General features: G+C 38.0%; 1 long non-coding RNA gene across 1 annotated transcript; it reads right to left on the reverse strand.

The window, feature by feature from the left end:
* Positions 1-4,244: 4,244 nt before the first annotated feature.
* On the reverse strand, positions 4,245-7,334 carry LOC116020771. The gene is made up of 4 exons (XR_004098839.1): positions 6,949-7,334; positions 5,981-6,054; positions 5,213-5,234; positions 4,245-4,523 (listed from the first exon to the last, which is right to left on the reverse strand). It is a non-coding gene; the product is annotated as an uncharacterized LOC116020771 (long non-coding RNA).
* Between the last annotated feature and the right edge of the window lie 764 nt (positions 7,335-8,098).

The raw sequence follows: 8,098 nt of genomic DNA on the forward strand, positions 1-8,098 counted from the left end.
CTACGCCGTATGACTTCCACTTTCAAGATCCGGGATCTAGGTTCACCCAGTTTCTTCCTCAGCATTGAGACTCTACCTTTTTCTGGCAGTTTAATACTATCACAGCGTCGTTATATGGGAGATATACTGAAGCGTGCAGGAACGATGGAATGCAAGTCCCTTGCCACTCCTGCCTCAACTACGCAGCCAGTCACTTCTGCCGATGATACTTTTGAAAATCCAACTCAGTACCGCCGGCTCGCAGGAGCTCTTTAGTATTTAACCATCACTCGCCCAGACTTGTCTTATGCAGTTAACCGGTTGTGTTAGTATATACATGCTCCCACCAATGAGCATTGGGGGCTTCTAAAGAGGGTGCTACGATATGTCAAAGGCACCATCGACTATGGGTTACGCATTTCACCGTCTCCGACAGATAATATTCATGCGTACTTTGACTCTGACTGGGCAGGTTATCCAACTGACCGCAAGTCTACCAGTGGGTATGCTGTTTACCTCGGCACCAACTTGATATCCTGGGTTTCTCGGAAGCAGCGAACTGTAACACCCGTACTTGGCTGTACCGAACAACCGGAGTAGTTACCGCCACACCTAGACTAAACCCAATCACATACAGATAGGATTCATTCTAGATGCACATGCTAAAGATAAGGAAACTGTACTATATCATCATGACCATCATAACTTGATATATATTTTCATAGCATCAACAAAAGAGTAGCTAAACTAGCTACTAACATGTACCAAAGTTTAGTTACAGCCCACCAAGAGAGTTTGAGCTAGACCCGACCTCACTAGCCATCTTAGCACTAGCATGGCTACAAAAGATATATACACAAAAGGCCAGACTTGACTTTCCACCCTAGGCACTACCTAGTCTAACGAGTGGTACACCGGGCCAGTATAGGTGCCCCAAACGAGGTGCCACTCACCCTCGAACCAGGTGATGTGGTCCAGAAAATTGCAAGTGCTGATATACATCATCCACTCCTCATGATACTCCGGGGGACTCGGGTCCCACGGGTGGGGATAGCGAACGACAAACTCGAGGGGATCGCTCTCGGGTAAAACCTCTATGAGATAAAACCCATAACTAGCCTGGATGACGTCCAGAGGACACAACGGATCAACAGGAGCAGGTGACCAAACAGGTACCGCTGGTGAGACAGAAGTGGGAACAGGGTCGGGAGTACAAGTCAGGACTGGAGGGTTTGGAGCGTAGCCGGGGGCGAACGGGTTACCGTCAGACAGATACTGTACATAGTCATCGTAATCTAAGACGGGGAACTCAAACTCCGATGGATCGGAGTCCGCGGGGCTGCATGAGCCCACACTAGATTCCATCTGACAAAGGACACAATGAAGTGTAGTTAGCACGACGGCTAAGTAAGGAAATCCATTGTCACTCAAAAGTAAACAAAGGTTTTAAAAAAAAACATAATACTCAAAAAACTGTAAACTTTACCCATAAGTTGCAATCTACCTGCAATCAGATTATCAACAAAAGAAAGTATAGCATAGTATATGAGTGACATCAGCATATAATACTTTCATTTCCGAGAATTCCATCATTTAATTCAAAAAAATAGTGAGTTCCACAACACACACACTTACTGTTCAGAACTCATGACATTTTATTCTGCGATCTAGTTACGGAGTAACTAGGTTTTCATAGTTAGTAAAATTTAGTTAGTTTCCCCCTGGATAAGTGTAAGGCATACTTGGAATATTTTCAAGAACCTCAGGCCGCGGCACTCATGCCTCCCGTAAGGTCAAACATCTCAATAACTTCCGGGCCACGGCTCACAAGCCTCCCGTAAAGTCAAACATCTCAATAACTTCCGGGCCACGGCTCACAAGCCTCCCGTAAAGTCAAACATCTTAATAACATTATCCAGAAACTAAGGTTTTCAAAACATTCTTTCCTTTCCTTGAGTTTAATTAGTATTAACACATGATGACTCAAAACGATCATTCTTATCCAAATATGTTTCCAAAATGCACATATTTGTCAATGACTTTTCACCATGAAATTCCAAGTGACAAGGGTCACACTTGTTTCTTAAAACACAATTTTTCTCCAATTTGAAGAACGTAATTTACAAAATAATATTTGAACTTTAAAAAAAGAATTGACTCGGTTGCCCGTAGGCCTTCCAAACATCACCACATTCAGGAGCAAAAACATCGAAAAAAGGTTCGGTCGAAAACGGAACCGCGTCGCGCAGACTCGCGGATGTCCGCAGCGTCGGACGCACGGCGGACGCGTGCGTCCGGTCCGCGTCCGCTCGTTCGGCAGTGACGCCGAAATTCTGGGCACCCACGGACGCGCAGCGGACGCGCGTCCATGGTCGCGTCCGGCCTTTCGGCCGTGACGCCGAAACTCTGGGCGCCGATGGACGCGCGGTGGACGCGCATCCAAGGCCGCGTCCATCCGATTCTGCCAACTTCGGTCAGCAAAATTATTTTCACTATTGGGTTGTAACGCCCCGATTTTCCACTATTTTCACAAGTATAAGCCTATATGAACATAAACACAACATATACATGCATAAATTAACTATGAACATGCATACAAAATTACCAAACATTAAAGTGTAGTTTCTTTGAACCAACTTGTAGATCCATAACTTAGCACATAACTTTCACATAAAATTCCTAGTCACATAATTTACTAGCATTTGTTAACCTTTAAGTGACTAAACCAACTTAAGGGATTCCTTACCTCCCAAGTAAATTTTTAAGACCGTAGAAAGATGGTGATCTTCTCCTCCAAACTTTTCACCGAAGATCCTAAACAAAAATCACCATGATAACAATATTTTCATGAACCCTTAGTTTAAACATAAGTTCTAGGAAGGATTCTAGTCATATTAACCGAACAAAACCAAAGTTTTTACCTATTATGGAGCACTTGTGTTGAAGAAAAAGCTATGGAGTTCTTGGATCACAATGTAGAAGAATGAAATTTTCTTCCTCTTCTTTTCCCTTCTGTTTTCGAAAATGAGAGAGAGAGAGTGAGTGATGGGAAAGATGGCTTGAAGCTTAAGTTAACAAGTATGATCATCTCATACTTCTTATGACAAAACACTATTTAATCACCATGTGGTAATAAAGGTGACACTTGTCAAAATTCCATGGTAGATCTTGGAGAGTAGGGATTATTTTGCCAATTTGGGATCAAATCAGATAAAGGTTCGGAGGATTATAACTTAATTCGGGAAAATTCTAACACCAAAATTATTCTAAAAATAATCCCGTCATTAACCACTAAAATCGGAAATTTTTCGGTATCTCGCGAAATACAGGTACGAACGTCCGTAACAATTTCACTCTTACAGTCCGTTTAAATTTCTCTTGAACTAAATAGGAAGTTCAGGCTTAATCGTATCGTGCTTAATAATCCACTTTCTAGGGAAATTCGAACTGTATATACATCCTTAAAAATTTTTCGGTTCGTGACCGGTACGCAGATCGCAGCTTATTAATAACTAGTCTAAAAAAAATTATTTTGAAGTACCGAGAGATCTTCTCATAAATGCCATAGCCTAAAAAAAAATATTTTCGAACCCTAACTTTGCCGGAATAACTGAGGGGTTACACGAACAGTGGCTCGTTCGTCTACTGAAGCTGAGTATAAAGGGCTCGCCGATATCTCAACAAAGGTTACGTGGGTTGTGTCTCTATTAAAAGAACTGGGGCTACACTCTAACAAACCAGCTACGTTGTGGTGTGACAATCTCGGGGCTACCTACATGTGTGCGAATCCAGTATTTCATGCCAAAACTAAACATGTCGAAATCGACTACAACTTTGTCCGCGACAAGGTGGCTTCCGGGGACTTTCTAGTCAACTTTATATCTACGAAGGATCAGGTTGCAGACATCTTCACCAAATCGTTGCCCGCAACACGTTTTGGAACACTCCGCGACAAGCTCAATGTTGCACCTCCCCAACCTAGTGCTTGAGGGGGTGTACGAGACTAAGTAAATGTTAGTTACATTAGTTCCTAGTCTTTAGCCTTGGCTATAGCTTTGTTAGTGTTGAGTTATTATCTGTAAATCAATTCACGGTGAACGAACGATTGATCACGATCTCATTCCCCTAATCTGACCCATTTCTTTATCATCCAATTTATTCATTAGTCAGTTTATTTCCTTTAATTTCCGTATTCAGTTATCATTCACTTGGATTCTATTTTATTCAATTGCTCTTGTAGCACCCCCAAATTCTAAAGCCATAAATAAATCAAAATAAAAGCTTTTTCTTACTAAAATACTGAATATAAATACGAAAGCGAAACCAAAACTTAAACAAAGGGGTGTTATGCCACGCTTGGGCTACAACTAAGCTCAAACGCACAGGCTGTAAGGTTCTATCTAAACCCACATACACATGTCATTGGACCATCCAGAACCAACTATAACATCAGCAGATCAAATTCTAATTTATACATCTATACCATAATCAATTCTCGGGCACAAGTTCTACGCCGTGCTCTCAACTAGCCACAAGTCCAGGTCCTGAAAACATTCAAGGTTTGGAAAACAATAGATAAAAGGATTAGCATATAATGCTAAGTAAGTTCTACCCCGTCCCGTAAAATAAGTACATATATACTTTTGAAAATAGATATGCTTTGTAAATAGATTTTGAAGCCATTCAGAAAAAGGGGTTTCACTCGCACCAAAGGTACATAATATAGGTCTTTTCCAAAGTCGCTTTCCCACACATAACTTAAATAGTTAAGAATAAATCACACTCTACTCAAAGTATTAATAAGCTCATATACGTAATAGGTATTAGTGAAATACTTCATATGGTTAAAACGATATAATATCTTTATAAATCATCACTGTTCACTTTCAAAATAATGAGTACGGAGTATAAAATAACATTTCTCAATACGTCTCAATATTATTTAAAGACATAGCTCTACAAATAATCACTTTCCAAATATGTTTGAATGTATATAAATATAAGAAGGAATTCACAACCATATAGTCATTTCGAAACATAGCTTTTCTCCATATCATTCTCAACATGTATTCATAGTCATAGATAACTCAAATCTCATTCTCAAATATCAAAATAGCATAATATTGCTCAAGTGGAGGTATCCAACAATTCTTATTTTATAGTTAAATCAACAAGTAAAATATAAGTATGGAGGTACTCAAATCACCAATAGGAGGATAGGAACGGTGCTTACCTCCACTACCGAACCTTCAGACCTATACAATGTAAATGGAAACAAAATTAGAAACCTAAGTGCGCACACCCCGGGGATTCCAAGCCCCAAAGGTAGTTACTAGCCCTAGTAACCCAGGATTTTTGCTACCAGGTTACCCACCCAATCAATAACCAATAGGACCGCAGCCCTAGGTTCTCATATCAATAGCAAATAGAACCGCAGCCCTAAGTGCTCACAATAATCTGGACCGCAGCCCAAGATTCTCGTAACCTCCAATAATAAAAATATAGATAACCCCCATATAGATTATAACATAAGTATATTCTCCAAAATAATAGGTACATTATTATATAATTCCTCCAAGATAGTAATATTCTTTCAAAATAGTTTTCATAGATATTTTCCATTGCCCGTAGGCTATTCAAATACACTCCCCAAAACAAGATAAGAGTATATATATAATATATGCATTTCTAAAATAGGGTTTGTATCAAATAAAATTTATCCTTCACTCATAATATAGTTTACATCTCTCGCAATAAATATAGTTTATACCTTCCAAAAGTCATATAGTTTCAAACTCAAATAATTTACCATAATGTTCTCACTATGTAACCATACACATATTCATACTTTGTAAATCATGAGGTGACACCGAAATATACTCATTTGCCATTTATCACACTTTTAAACTCAAACACATTTCCAAATTAGTTTAAGGACACAAATTAGATAAATAGCACATTTGATAGGGAAAGGTAGTTTTTAACGGACATAGAAACTTACCTCAAAGCCAAAGCTCTCAAAAGCAAGCATCCAATTTAGACTCAACTCTTAGACTAGTCACTTCAATGGGGAACCTGTGAATCAATTAAATCCATATTCAATTTACCATGCTATCATTACTCTCACTGAATCACCAACATCCTACTTATTATTATCATCCATAGTCCATAATTATCACCTAATATACATAACTCCTACTTAGTCCATCAACCAATAGAATCCATAATTAGTCCAATCATCATTTCATCATAAATTAAAATTAACATCCTAATATTATCCCTAACATCTGATTAACCAACCATAATTGACCAAAATTCCCCCATTACCTCATTAAACCATTTTCCAGTTTACATTCACATCTACGACATACACTGAAGATTGAATCAGTATGCATCCATAATCACTTCCTCATAAACATTTAACACTATCTCCCAAAAATCACCACATCATCATTATTTAACTTCATTATTAAACATCACTATTAAATCATAGCTTCATTACTCCCATCATTAATAATAATACGATAACCATCAACAATAAATCAAAACTTACTAATCGTCATCATTATCAACAACTCTAATTACCCTTTAAAAATACCGTTAAACTCATAATCACCTACTTATAACTTAATCACTTCATAATCATCAATCTTTAATCACCAATTTAAACCATAATCCATAATTATTAATACTTACAAATCCTAATCATCATTAACACTAACTCACAATAATTAAACCATAAGCAAGATCATTACATCCTAATCCATTATTAATCCATCCTTAAACCATTCTTAATCTACTAATTGCCACTGTAATCCATCTTCTTCATAATCATTAATTGTTTACACTAGCCAACATATATTTAACACCACTGTCTCAAAGCCATTAAGAATTTAAAGAATAAATAAATACACTTTAATCACAAAATACTTAGAAAGATAACCCAAAAATCAAAGCTTAATAATTTACCTCAGTCTAATAATCCGTCTTTAACCTTCCTTAATCTACCATCTCATTCCCCTGTTTCCGTTCGTACCGTGTCATCCGTAGCAACACCAACATCGTCCATTGTTGCAGCTGCTATTGAAGATACAAAGAGAACGGCTGCTGCGGTTGGGTTAATTCAAGAGGGAGACGGAGGTCCATGGTCGCGAAGCTACTGCTACCCGCCGAAGGTCCTTGCTGCCGTCAACGCCCACTGCCACCGCCGCCTGGACCACCTCGTCGCCGGTGCTTCGCCGATCTGTAGCCGCCGTCCGTCGCTGCCATCACCTAGCTTTGTCGCCAGGCAATAATACGAAGAGAGAGAGAGGAATCGGGTAGAGAGAGAGGCGAGAAGTGAAAGAAAGGGGCTACTGATTTTTACTTTAAATTTTGGCAATGAATCTTAATCCATAAGGTAATGAACATATGCGTACTAGGTTAAAGTTATGTTGGGCTTAAAATAATTGGGCTTGGATAAATTGGACTCAAAAAGAACTATTTAGACTTTGTAGATCAATTCATTTGGGCTTAAGTTTAGTTTGGGTCCAAACTTAGGTTCAAAACAATGATACAAAGGGTCACAGGTTCATCTCAGATAGACTTTTGGGTCAAAATTTTGATAAATAAATTTATTCCCTAAATAGGGCTTTTAAAATCATAAATAAATATATATATATTTTGTATCAAATAACTTGAGATAAGGACTTTAAAATATTTTATTTATAAGCTCATTCGTCAAATATAATTAGATTTAGTAACATTTTACTAAAACATTTAATAATAACAAAATAAGTTCTTTTTTGAGAATATTTATATTTAAAATAATAATGTTTGGAAAATACGGGGTGTTACAGCTCTAGTGCCTAGAATTTCTTAATTCACACAATTACGTATCATAGCCCCAGTCCTCAGCGGAACAACATTTTTCACCCTCTTTTACACTCACAATTATACTCATCACATTTCGGCGCCGTTGCCGGGGATTGATTTATTTGGTTTTATTGTGTGATTATTTTACTTCTAGCATTAGGATTAGTGGATTTTTTAGGAGATCAAGTTTTATTTTCTTTAGTAATCGAAAAGGCAAAAAAATATATTTCTTTCCAAGTTTGTTTTATTTGCTCTAACCCATAAC

This window comes from Ipomoea triloba, chromosome 5 (genome assembly GCF_003576645.1).
Source record: "Ipomoea triloba cultivar NCNSP0323 chromosome 5, ASM357664v1".
NCBI classification, from domain to species: Eukaryota; Viridiplantae; Streptophyta; class Magnoliopsida; order Solanales; family Convolvulaceae; genus Ipomoea; species Ipomoea triloba.